The sequence below is a fragment of the Doryrhamphus excisus genome, chromosome 7 (genome assembly GCF_030265055.1).
Source record: "Doryrhamphus excisus isolate RoL2022-K1 chromosome 7, RoL_Dexc_1.0, whole genome shotgun sequence".
In the NCBI taxonomy this organism is placed as follows: domain Eukaryota; kingdom Metazoa; phylum Chordata; class Actinopteri; order Syngnathiformes; family Syngnathidae; genus Doryrhamphus; species Doryrhamphus excisus.
Window position 1 is genome coordinate 13,714,792 of NC_080472.1, and position 13,881 is coordinate 13,728,672.

At 39.3% G+C, this 13,881-nt stretch overlaps 1 long non-coding RNA gene across 3 annotated transcripts in view; it reads right to left on the reverse strand.

The window, feature by feature from the left end:
* Nucleotides 1–1,126: 1,126 nt before the first annotated feature.
* The window catches only part of LOC131132815 (uncharacterized), a 38,596-nt gene continuing 25,841 nt past the window's right edge, over nt 1,127–13,881 (reverse strand). For all 3 annotated transcript variants that reach the window (XR_009130440.1, XR_009130438.1, XR_009130439.1), the window contains one exon: nt 1,127–4,426. This is a non-coding gene — a long non-coding RNA (uncharacterized LOC131132815). The remainder of the gene's footprint in view (nt 4,427–13,881) is intronic.

The following is a 13,881-nucleotide window of genomic DNA, read 5'->3' on the forward strand; positions in this document are numbered from 1 at the left end:
TGCCTTAATGTGTCCTTTTTACATGCCAAAGGAGGGGAAAAAAAATTTCTTTTCAAGGAGAAACATGTGAATCACATTTTATTTAATGACACACATCTCACCATGAGAACACAATCATGGAAAATGAACATGATTTGGTTGTTTGGGCTTTGATTTCTGCACATACTTGGCTGACAGAAAATAGAATTCAATGCCAGTCTCACTTGGGAAATGAAGCCCTCATTTTCCCCATGTGGTTTTTCTTAACATAGGTCACGTTTTTCCATGTTTGTCTGCAGAGAGGCAGGCACCGGGCAGGGCTTGTAGGCGCAAACGTTCCCAGGGGTTCATTATCCCAATTCATTATACATTTGATGCTGGTTTGACATAAATGTCCGTATATGAATAAAGTAAGATTTATAATAAGATTTACATGAATAGAAATGTATTTATAGTTTAGTTACATTATGTCCTATCTCTCTTCATTATTGATTGATTCATTATTACAGTACAACAAACTTGTATATACTTTAGAGTAGTACATTAAAGCTCCAGTGTTGCAATTTGGCAATTTTGTCAATTTTTATCTGGCAACGTTCCAAACCCTATTGGTGACATATTTTCTCAAAAGCCATGAGTGACAAATCTAATGACTTTTTCTGGTGCCATTGAAGAGTATTCTGGTATTGGGGAACTTAAATACAGGATTGATCTGCAGTTTCTGTTCTCACTGAGCAGCAGCAGGAGCTGCTGGCATGTCCACCCCGCCCCTAAGCAGTCACAATTTACTTCTGTGGCATCCATGAATCACTCCTAATCAATCACACACTCTTTTGGATTCAGTCACTTACCTATCAGTGAGTCAGAACATGTGATGGAAGAATGATGTTTTTTCTTAATAATCGTGCCATGGTGCAGGGCTGCATGAGTGCTGTTGGCACCTGCGGAGCTGTGGTTCATTGAAGGAAATGTACATACTGTGAAGCAGAGCATGATCCCCTCCCTTAGGGAACATGATATGGTGAATATTACAAGGTATATTGACACTTTGGACAATATTTGGACATGTGAGGTGTACTCACTCACACAGCACCAAATTCTGGCCCCCCTGTATAAAAGTTCCACTCCCGCCCACCCTGCCCTTGCCATGTTTAGTTTGTCAGTATTTAACACTAAACTGAAAATCCCCAAGTAACCATAATGTTTTGTGTAAAAAATAAAAAAGATGTGAAAAGTGTGTATTGTTTTTGTAGTGCTGAAGTTTTGATCATAAGTGGGCTTTTGCTGACATCTAGTGCCATTTTGGCGCAACTGCGTTTGTTTGCAGGACAGCCGTAACGATACAGTGCTAGCTTGACTGCTATTTTAAAATCTTGCTGGTTTTTTATTATTAACATAAGTACATACACTTCTTTGACGAGGCGTTTCCTAATCATTACCTTTGGTCCATTAATGTTATTAAAACGAATTGAAAGGTTATACGCCAGCTATAGTCACCATTAGGTGCTAAAAAAAAAAAAACAACGTATGTATTTTTTGGTTGTATTCATTGTTTTGGATGATCTTGCTGTCTCTAACACCTGCTTTGACTTCATTCCATTTAGATTAAATGTAAACAACCTTCATCAACTCACTTTAGACCAGAGGTGATGTCATCGTCTGTGTGACAGGTGAAGTGGTTGGTGGTTAGTTCCGGTTGGACTCTTATTTGTGTTTCCTGCCTTGCCACCTCATATTGCAAGTTTTCTCACGCGACGCAACGGTCTCTTCTTTGTAATTAGCACACTATTTTAGTTGAGCCAGCAAGGAAGGGATACGTTTGTGTGTTTTGTGTCAGTGTGATAGATTTGACCTATACCTCCTGTGTTCTTTGCATATGGTGAGTATTTTCCTAGTTCCTATATAGCACAGGGGTGTCCAAAGTGCGGGCCGGGGTACTTTTTGCTGTGGGCTACAGCACATTCATCCACTAACTGGATTCATTGTGGATTTATTATTTCTTATGGGTGGGATTCAGTTGCAGTGTGTTTGTTTAGAGTCAGATGTTCTGGAATGGATTAATGACGCTAACCAAGGTTCCACTGCATTAGCAAAGTAGCAAAGACTCGTCTGAAAAGCAATGCAGACGAGGGTAACAAACAGTATTTTTTCATATATCAGAATATTGAAATTCATATTTTTAGGAATGTCCGATAATTATCAACCCGATATCAGTGTCAAAATGTGATATCAGTATCTGATTTTTCCCGACACAAAAAAAACTTCACTTCCTGAATTTGTCTCAGCGCCACCCAGTGGCGACAGGAAAAGGAATGCAAATGCTGTCGGACTTTGACCTTGACTTGCGTGGGGGTGACATTTTCTTAATAAATATGCATGTACTATGTACCTGTGTGTCTATTTTTCACTGGTGTGTTGGACAGATGCACTGATCCACGGTTTTATAACCGATTTCAAATGGTGCTAGAAGGACTCAGCAGGGCTCTATGCACCAGAGGAAATCGGTTATCTGGTAGTGGAAAAAAGAGCAGAGTGAGGGAACAGCTTGACCCCCACCTGACACTGCCTGAAGGTCGGTGGGGTGGGGGTGTGGAGGTCGTGCTCCTGTCCTCAAGAACACTGATTTCAAATGGTGCTAGACAAAGCGAACATACATCTAAACCACCATGTGAAATCAGCTTCTGGGGGCAGACATCTTGCAACGTCTACTATCACTGGGGTGCAAAATTCCAGGAAAATTGAACCTTTCTTGTGTGCTTACAAACTCTTGGAACAAGTTATTGGATACAGGAAAGCATTTGCTCAAACAATTCTGTGTAATACAAGGGAATTATATTGTAACATTATTGTTGATATTGGAACATTGTTGGGCAACCTAAAAACTTTGTCCAGTGTTTCATTCTGATGATGTAAAATAACAAAATCATTCAGTGTTCTGCAAAAATGCCAGGTAAAGACTATTCCAGACTAATGGTAATAGTCTACATGCATAAATGTCAAATATTTATGTTTGCATAGATGCAGAATGTGACAGTCGCACCAAATTTTGGTTTAATTCTCATTAGTTCTCATAGAAACGGAATATTCCTCAGTTGAAAAAGTTCCTGGATCTTTACTACAAATTGTTATATCAAAGACTTGCAAAACACAGACTTTCTCCCACCTCTGGTATATAAAACTAATCATGTGGCAGATTTCTGGAATGTAGAGTTGATGTGTCATTAAATTATATCAAAGTTGTCCAAAGTGCAACTTGCGGTCCATTTGCGGCCTGCGGCTGTTTGTTATTGTATTTATTGTGCCTGTGGCACATTCTGAAAATAGAATTTAACAAGTAACTTCAAAATAACAGCAAAAAATGTAAAACAAAATAAGTGGTAATTTTACAAGAATAAAGTCAAAATATTATGGGGAAAACAGAAGAAAAAATATTCAAATTTTAATCAGACAAAAAAAACAACGAATAAAGTGGTAATTTTTGCAAAATTAAGACCTTGTTGCTAGAATAGTCAAAATATGATGGAAATAATTTATGATGACATTTACAAAAAGAAAAAAACAAAGTGGTATTCTAATGAGAAAAAAATGTCTCAATTTTATAAGAATAAACTTAATATTATGAGGAATGGAGTTGAAATATCCAAGAAAATGTTCAAGAAACGTGGCGCAATGTTGGGTACTCCTTAGCACAGAAGATTTTAAATAGCATGAATTCAATGGTTTAATGGCAACATATATCATTAACTGATTATTGCGCTTGTTTTTGCTCCCACTTCTCTTTTGCCCATTCACATATCAAGATGCAATTAAGTCAATCACCACTAGGTGTCACTAAACCCGTCAAAAATGATTGTATTAAATTGAAAGTTAGGCAGTGTAGGTGATCTCAGGTATTTCAAGTCTTTTTGCGATAGAAAGCTAAGAGTTTCACTCCATTCCATAGGAGTCATTAATTAAACCACAAAGTCAGAAATAAGGACAGAAACAGTCTGTTCATGCCAGTCAAAGATCTTGTGTTGTTGTGTATGACAGGAGCGCTCTGCTGTTTTTAAAACCCAAACGTAAACACTTTAGTCATAGAGCCTCAATAAGATGTTTAATAGTCCCTATTGCAAAAATACCAAGTCCAAATACTATCAGGCAAATCCCTTTTGGATGTCAGCTGCAAACTCTGTATTCTCAATGATTGAAAAAACTTGCCCTTTAAGCTTTTTATGCACACTATCCGCCTCAGCACCACACACACATACACACAACTTGGGAAAGAAAGGCCTCCTTGTCGAGGTGGGCTGCATTCTCCTTGTTGGCTTGTCTGCTGGCTTCCTGTTGCATTCTCTCCCAGGAAGTGACTTGTCGAGGCACATACACAGAGATATTGGTGTCTCTACGCTTGACTCCTACGCTTGATGAGCACGTCATCCTCCATATTGATCCACAATGCATCCATCTGTGGAGGGAGATTTCATGTATTAAAACATTTTATTTGCATGGATGGAGACGACATGATGCATGAGGCTGGAAGCCCTTTCCTGACACAACCCTGGCGAGGAATCAAACCCATGTCCTCGACCATAAAAGGTGTGTCATTAATTGTGTTTAAATATTAATTCAGTAACTCAACACATCGATATCAGTGAACTCACAACGAGCCATCGGAAATCACAGGAGGTAATTTATCAATATAACAGACTGACTCACTGTGTCATCTAATAACACTAACTTAATCACACAACAACTTAACACCCAAAAGGTAGCTAGGAAATATACAAGTATTAATATGAGTTTCAAGTAAAAATTCGTCCAGACAAAGCATTTCCTTGGTGCCTGCCGGAGAGCTGCAATGACGTCAGCCTCTTTCTGGGCTCCTTTGGTTCCCTCTAGTGGACAGAGGCAGCATTGCAGCTCCTTCCATCCATATACCGCTTGTCCTCCAATGAAATGCTTTACTCAGAAAAAATGCATTATGGAAAATGTTAACGTTGTTTTTTTTTTCTTAGACTGCATGATGAAGCTACAACAAAAGAAGTAAATATGCAAGTGATGTACATTCAAGAACATAAAGAATACATAAATAATAATACAGCCACTTTCGGAACAACAGTGATTCAGCATTTTGAATCGATGACAAGTGGATATGTGCTTCCCAAAGGGCGCATACAATGTGTTGTTTAAAAAAATAATCATTTTTGATCCCTGACTCCAAATGTTCCCACTGGACCTTGCTTTCAAACGCAGGCTTGTCAGACACATCCGGCACCTCAGGGCCATAAACTGATGAGCCCTTCCCCCATGTCTTCCCGTCAAGGACGCCACCCCCTTATCAGTTGTCACATTGAACATACAGTATGTGTTGTACAGTATGTTGCATCCCAGGAGAACTGGACACAAAACCTGAAATAAAAATGAAAGATACAATGATAATCACTCATTGGTCAAATCCTCAGACTATCTAAGGAAGTTGTTTTCCTTTCCCTTTTCCCGCAAACGGAGACTGAAAGTAGGCACAAATCCAACTTTTCAAGATGGAAAGCATCCAAAACTCACAGGTGTTGGACCTTATTGTGTGAATGTTGGCTTGCGGCTGTTTTGTTTCTGTGTGCAGGAGATAACTCAAGATACCTAGAGGGATACACTGGGGTCCTCTACAACCACACGACCTGATGAGCTGCTTTCTAAAGGAATCATGGCAGGCTATGTGGTCACAAAAGCAAATAACCGCCAGGGTTTCCAATTAGTACTTGGTCCAAAACCATATCCATAACATGAGCCCCAGCGTGTAGAGGTATGTCAGGGTATGCTGCTGATGGGAGCAGAACGGATCAATCTAGGATAGTACAACTGGTCTGTATTTGGGCCTCATCATGTCAGTCACAAATTGAGCACAGATTGAGATTTTGTACAAAAGTGTGTTTATAATCTAAAGAAAGGCTGAAACACTTTGACGTTGAGCATTTTTGTTGACTCCATACCATCTGATTTAATTTAATTTTAAAAAATGCTTGGTTGCTAGGTAGAATTTGCAAAACAATCTTTTGCGCCCCGTAGGCAACATAAAATCCTCATTCCAGCATGGACCTCCACCTAGGTTGAACTGCTCAAAAAAAAAGAAAACACATCAGGAGCAATCCATTGTGTACTTTCTGCAATCAGCAGTGAGCGATCTGACAAGAATGAGATAGTTGATGCCGAAAAATAGCTTTTACGGTGAAGCCAAGCAGAAAGTAATTCATCTGATGCCATGCTCGTTGACTCAAAATCAACATTACTACACTGTATTTCCTCAATTGGAGGCCTCCACTCCAATTGATGCCATGCTCTAATCAATCACCGAGTGCTATGTAGGATCCTGCCATTAAAACAAAACAAGCCATACTCCTCAGATGATAATTCTATTGATAAGATTTGATGTTGTACCCTGTGATGAGTTCTGGATGTCTATTTCCTCAAATAATGATTTCTGCTCGCAATATACTGTATTTCTTAAAATGATGGCCGCTGCTTTAATAGACGCCCAAACTCAAATAATCATCAGGTACAACATAGAACTTTGTCATTAAACCACAGTATGATGTATTTCCTCAAATATTCACCTCCAGCCCGACCTCAAATAATCACCAGGTACAACATGGAACCTTGTCATTAAACTACAGCATACTGTATTTCCTCAAATATTCACCTCCAGTCCAATAGACGTCCAACCTCAGTTAATCACCAGGTCCAACATAGAACCTTGTCATTAAACCACAGTGTGATGCATTTCCTCAAATATTCACCTCCACTCCAGTAGATGCCCAACCTGCTAAAATACTGTCATGAAAATTGTGACGTTTGTGGCTGCAATTACCTTTTTAAAAATGAAACCTGACAACAAAATGTGTTTTTGTCCGAACATGTGAAGCCCTCTAAAAGGTGCCTACATCACAGAGACATTGTTCAAAACCTGAGATCTGATCACATCTGAGTACATGTGTTCACACTTGGTATTGCTTTCTTCATGCGTCTCCGGTGACCATTTGTGATACGATCTCATTTGTTTGCAGCAAACCCTGCAGCTTAGAGAGGAACAATAGTGAGTGGAAACAAAAGGATCATACGAGAAGACTCAAGCCGATTGCTAAAGATTTTTCTTATTTTTTCCTGAATAGGGAGCTTCATGATTTTGTGTCCATAATAATAACACAATAAGCCTATGGTCGGTCACCTTTACACACATATTACCCAATATAGTAGATATAATTGCAATAAATGGACAGGAAGTGACGTTGGGAGTTGAAATTACAGCATGATGATCATGTTATGATTGTGGCTGTTGTGAGATAATGGCAACCTGTAATAAAAGCCTGTTCCGGCGATCAAGTCTGATGCGTGTATTTTTCACCTACTGACACCTGGGGATCAGTGTATAATACTGCATATAACAATTTGAATCAGTTTTCTTATACCTTATTTGTATATTAGTTCATTTGGGCAAAAAATAGATAAAGTTTGCTTAACTATTTATAAAAATGTTTACTGATAGGCTGCATTCAACCACAAAAAAGCATGATTTAGTAGTTAAAGGGATAGTTACATTTTTAATAAAGTTATATGACATCCCTATCAACAGTGTAGTGCAGGGGTGGGCAAACTACGGCCCGGGGGCCACATCCGGCCCGTCAAGTATTTGAATATGGCCCGCCTGTTCTTTCCAAAATATTTCATTTAAACTCAACATACAACCTGGCATCATGGCTTGAGCCAACCTTTTGATGGTTGAAGTAGCTGTTTTATCAATTTCGTTATTTGATATGGTCTGTTGTTTACAAAATGCTCCTGAAAAAAGGGACACAAGCACATAATAATAATAATAATAATAATAATAATTAAAATAATAATTCATTCATTTTTTACCGCTTATCCTCATGAGAGTCGCGGGGGGTGCTGGAGCCTATGCCAGTTGTCTTGGGGCGAGAGGCGGGGTACACCCTGGACTGGTCGTAATAATAATAGTAATAATAATAATAATAGTAATAATACTAATAATAATAATTCATTCATTTTTTACCGCTTATCCTCACGAGGGTCGCGGGGGTGCTGAGCCTATCCCAGCTGTCTTGGGGCGAGAGGCGGGGTACACCTGGACTGGTTGTAATAATAATAATAATGATAATAATAATAATAATTCATTAATTTTCTACCGCTTATCCTCACAAGGGTCGCGGGGGTGCTGGAGCCTATCCCAGCTGTCTTGGGGCGAGAGGCAGGGTACACCTGGACTGGTCGTAAAAAATAAAAATAAAAATATCATTATTAATAAAATTATGAATAAAAAATATTAATATAATTTATATTTATCATTATTAATATAATAATAATGATAACAATAATAATCACAATACATTTATAATGCACTTTACATCAAATAAATGATCTCAAAGTGCACATATAGCAGACTACATGACACTTTTACATGTAAAATATGTGTAAAAATATACGTGTACAAATGGACTGTCACGTGTAAAATACTATACAGTCTGCCCCCCCACCCCCCGTCAATTTTATTAAATCAATGCGGCCCGCGAGTCAAAAAGTTTGCCCACCCCTGGTGTAGTGCATCAACGGTGACCCAACCTCTACCCTTGATCTGGTCTCTTGTTCTGGTCGGTTAAATTGTGTTTTATTTCGCAAAACAATATGCGTTCATAATGTGTGAATGTGTGGATGAAGACCACTTCCACACATGTAAACACCTTGGAATTGACATTTCCCCTTTATATGTTTGTATTATTAATCCATGTGATCAGTTTCGGCCCATTTTGATGATTGGAGTCAATAACAAAACCTTGATCGGTGCATCCCTAGTATTTATTAAACTATCTTTTGTAGTATTTTGGAACTAAACAAATTAAGCATTAATAAATCCAATTATGAATACTGTAATTATAGCTGTGGTTTATTTACCTAACCCGCAAAAAGGATATTAATTTGAAGCAGGTGATCATTTGTGTTATTTCTGAAATTACACATCGCAACTTACTTTTTAAAAAAACCTCTAAGGATGATTTGGAGTGCATTAGAAAGTGGAAAGAAAAAAGGACAGGTCAGCTATAGTAGTTCCCGGTACAAATTCAAGAGTTTTGCACCAACAGATGAGTAGTGTAACCAATATTTTCAAGCGCAGTCAGAGGTAGATAAAGCTGCTATCTTATGGAGCAGGTGTCCCTGCCCGACCCACATGAGTTTTCCAAAACCAACTCTTAGTGCACCTGTTGTAATACAACCAATTCTGTGTTTGTTTGAAATTTGGCAGTGGGTCACTTCCAAGACCTGATGACATTAGCGTGGAATGCTGGAAAGTGGGATTTGTGGTTTAGTCTTTTTTTAGGTGCGTACTAATTCCAACACACAGATATTTTCCTGTGAGTGAACAACACTGCCCAACTCAAAAAAAACAAAACAACAGGCTCAAGAGTTCCCGTACCTCTAGAACATAAACAAAGATGACGTATTTGTACTCGCCGCAATTTTCCAGCGGACCAAAACTCCTTCTGGAGAATTTCAAACATCTGGCTTTGTTTGGGCTCAGTTACGGGAACGCATCACTCTTGCTCTCTTTTGTCTAGTGATGTTGTGAGGCCTTTTTCTCCTCTTAATGAGCCAATTTGAAGATGAGGGTAAAAATAGCTGTTTTTTTACTTGCTTGTAGAACTGAAGTTAACTGGAAAAGCAAGGAGATGTGTGTGTGTGTGTGTGTGTGTGTGTGTGTGTGTGTGTGTAAGAGAGGGAAACGGGTCATGACTTAATCATGACACATCACCCCCTTACAGTAAAGCCGGCTATTTATTCATTTCTAAGCCAATAACCACACACTAACATGATTAACCCCCCCCCCCCCCCCCCCCTCCCGGGAGAGCACTTTATATTACACTACACTTGTTTTAAGTGTGACATACTTCTGAAGCCTGCAAAACAGTGAGTCAGAAAACATAACACTATTAAATTTGAACTGGAAACATGGCACCAAATACAAATGCAAGGAGCATGATGAATGCATTTTGGCTGCAATCTAGTCAGCAAAAAACTCCCATGCTTTCTTTTTCAAAATTCTCCTAATGACTGAAGAGTGACGGTCAGGAGAGCCTCCGATCTGTCCTATGCATCGTCACCATGACTCGACAAAATCTCCTCGCAAAAACATTCATCCCTAATGGCTCTCTTGGCATCACATGGTGCAGTGGGTGTTTTTATTTGAAAGTGTGGGCGAGTGAAGGAGCAACGTCATGGTCTCTTGGCAAGCTTGTAAATAAAGCCTGTGTGCAAATAAAGGCTGCTCTTTCATAAAGCCAGCATTGGAACGCCATATCTCTTTTTGCAGATACATTGATTGATCCATGAGTCATCATTTGCACTAGACTGGAAGACAAATGTTTTGGACAAAACCACAGTAGACTGGAGTCATCCATGCTCCCCCCTAAATAAGAAGCTGACGCAAATCATCTGACTAAACCAGGGGTGGTTTGTGACTTTGTGACTTGTCTGCCACATTGGGTTATAAAAATTTAGCGAGGGTGGGGGGGTCTATATATAGTCGGTATCAAGCAGAACAACATACTCACTAAAGCACTCATACTCATAAGCACTAAACATAACACAACTTAAATGGCCCGCAAGGCATGCTGAGTAGGAGAACTACAAACAATAACATTGGTTTCACTCCTTGATTACTTGTCTGACGCCCTCCTCAACATATTTTGCAATCTAGCAAAAATGCAACAAACACTGCAAATGTAGGAGAAAACATACCACAAGATACCCAGCATACCTTGCGGTGGGAATGCGTGGGTGTATTTTCTTGGCATGGGTATTGCACATCCATATTTGTTGTTATGCCCCCGTGGTGCACTAGGTATATTGCACAACACATCAGCAACAAAATCAATGTTCTCATAGCGATAATGAGCAAATTTCTCAGACTGCATTAATACAGCTCATGAGTTCATTTTTTACACCAACAGATGAGTAGCACAAACAACATTTTAAAGTGCATGCAGAGCTGAAGAGAGCTGTTGGACCCTGACCATTCATGATACCTCAAACCCAGCTTCTGGGTTTTATTCACAGATTTCTTTTGCTGCTGTTTTCATTGAATTCACGTAGCACATGCAACCTGTCTCTGACCCCCCCCCTTTGTTCAGAGATGGTTTTTCACCCTTGGACATGTACATTTTTCCACTCAAAGGAGTGGTAAGGTGTGGGACAACTAGGTTCTGACCTGAAGAGTTACTCCATATGTTGTTTACTTGCTATCTATTTGAGTGGAGGCAACTACTTGACAATTTTTTAGCCTTGACTGCTCCTACCCTTTTTCATCATGTTGCTGTCACAGCGTCAATATCTGTGTCTTGGCAGTACTGCAATGTGAATGTATGCTCCTTTGACTGTCTTTCAAACATAAATTTAATTACATCTTTGGAAGGTTCTAGTCGAAGCTAATACGTGTTTGTGGGCAGATGTGAATGAGTCACTTTATGAGTCACAAACTGCATTCGTTTCGACATAAATTGCTCTTAATGGTATTTGCTCTGAAATACATTTTGGGTCATACTGAATTTAAAACAATATCTTTCTAAATCGGACCAGGTCAGGGTTTTCAGCAAAAAAGCCAATATTGGACATCCCTAGAAAATACAATTATACAACAGCCACACTAAACAGTGTTTACTTTAGTTTTCTAGGCAAAGACCAAATGATGTGGTGTGCATGAGAAAGTGTCAAGTAAAGTCTAGCTTTCTCTAACCACATAGTCATTTCAACATATATATTTCACAACAGCAACTGAACCAGGTAACTGCTCAGTCAGCATTAATAGCGCTGAAGAGTTTATTGTAAACAAAATAATGTGGCAAGTGTCACATGCATGACTTTCATAACAATAGCTCAGTAGCGCAACCAATGTTCTAAAGCATCATTTCTGGTGTTCATTCATTCATTCATTTTGTACTGCTTATCCTCACGAGGGTCGCGGGGGTGCTGGAGCCTATACCAGCTGTCTTCGGGCAAGAGACAGCGGGGTACACTATGGACTGGTCGCCAGCCCATCACAGGGCAATTTCTGGTGTATAAGATGCTACATTTTCTCATGCTTTGATGCGGCTGATTTATGGTTTAAAACTTAAAATTTGCCATGACGCTTCTTGCCATCAGAAAGCAGTGATGTAGACGAGTGAAGTGAATGTTACAGTAATATGACATTTTGAAGACTTATGCAGCGACCTATATTAACTAAGTTTAATGAACTGTAGAATTACGACAGCTTGTTTGGACTACTCCACTGTCACTAACAGGCTTGGAAAGACTACTGAGCGCTTTAGCTCAAATTAAATGGCTAACGAGACAAAAGTGACACAAAGGGCAACAATGAAAAAAAAAGTGAGAGACTGACAATGTGTGTGATGAAGAAATTGTGAGGCTGTTCAAATGTGATGATGAAGAAGATGACTTGAGTGGTTTTAGTTCCCAGGAGGAGGGGCATGGCGATGAATGACTTTTGTGGTCGGCTACAGTTTAACTATTCATGGAACATGGAACATGTGTACTAAATATCCCATGTTGCATTCAAATCTTTTTTTTTTTTAGTGGGTGCAGATTATACCTGTGTGCTCTATAGTCCAAAAATTACGGTACTTTAAATAGAACTACTTCCATTAATGTTTTTTAATCCAGAGCTAATTAGCTAATTTAATTATTTGCTATTGTACACAACAGACGTCAAACAAAATATTTACACAACGCCATATTATTTCTGTCTGCATATGGACGGCAATGAAGCACGGGCTATGACTCACCTGCCTCGCTGAGTTGGATCATGGCCATTTTTTTGCGTCAAGAGACGATTAATCAATTACACAACCAACAGAAGTATTAATGATTAATTTATTGATATCCATCCCAGGAATGTGGGGTGTTAACCCAACTTTGTAACCCCAAAGTGTGTCTAAATGACCAAAATAAGCATTGAGAATATAAATGATTGGATGAATGCATAAAAGTTATACTATAAAATACGTATATCCCTCCACTGATATTGTGCTTACGTTTGTGTACCGTTCTTGTGAGAACACTTTTTATGAGCTCTACAACTGAACTTAACAATAGCAGCACAGCAGCGACGACTGAGTTACAGCCACTGCGAGGGTCAAGAACAGTTTGGGACGTGTTTCGGTTAAATAGTACTAGTGTGAAGCAAAACAAAGGTCATAAGGCAAGATTGTGTTTATGTATTGTATATTATCAGCAACCCTCATACTGCTTCTGCAACAACTTTCGACCAGTATAGCAAGCATGAAACACTCTCACCAGCCACTTCAGGAAGTACACATGCATAATCAAAAGGGCTTCTAGTAGTAGTAGTATATTTGCACTGCATACATAATGTAGTGCAACTAATGAGGACATCTTATATATATATATATGTCACAGGGGACATATTATACTCATTTTCAGGCCTTTGTATTGAGTTGTGGACTCCTATAGAGCAGCTACCAGCTCCTATAGACCAGCACAGAAAGCTTTCTAGACCTTCTAGATTCCGTACCTATTCCCAGTGTTTCCATGGATTACCTGCCTCTGTGTAATTGAATCCACCCCTGGTCCTCCGCCAGGCACACCTTCCGCCGAACCCACTCTGCTGCGATTGGTCACACTACTAAGCACTCCCAAGGACTTCCGGACAGCTGCTGAACACCTTTTATTAAATTTCTTCCACAAAATAAACATACTTAGGACGCAGATAAATTGTTACATACAGCTTTCTCTTCTGACTCTTCAACATGATCTAGTAACTTTGGGAAGGTATCGGACTTCAACAATTAGCCGTTTTCACAAAACAGTCCCATGTGAAGTGCCGTTGACACGCAAGCATAT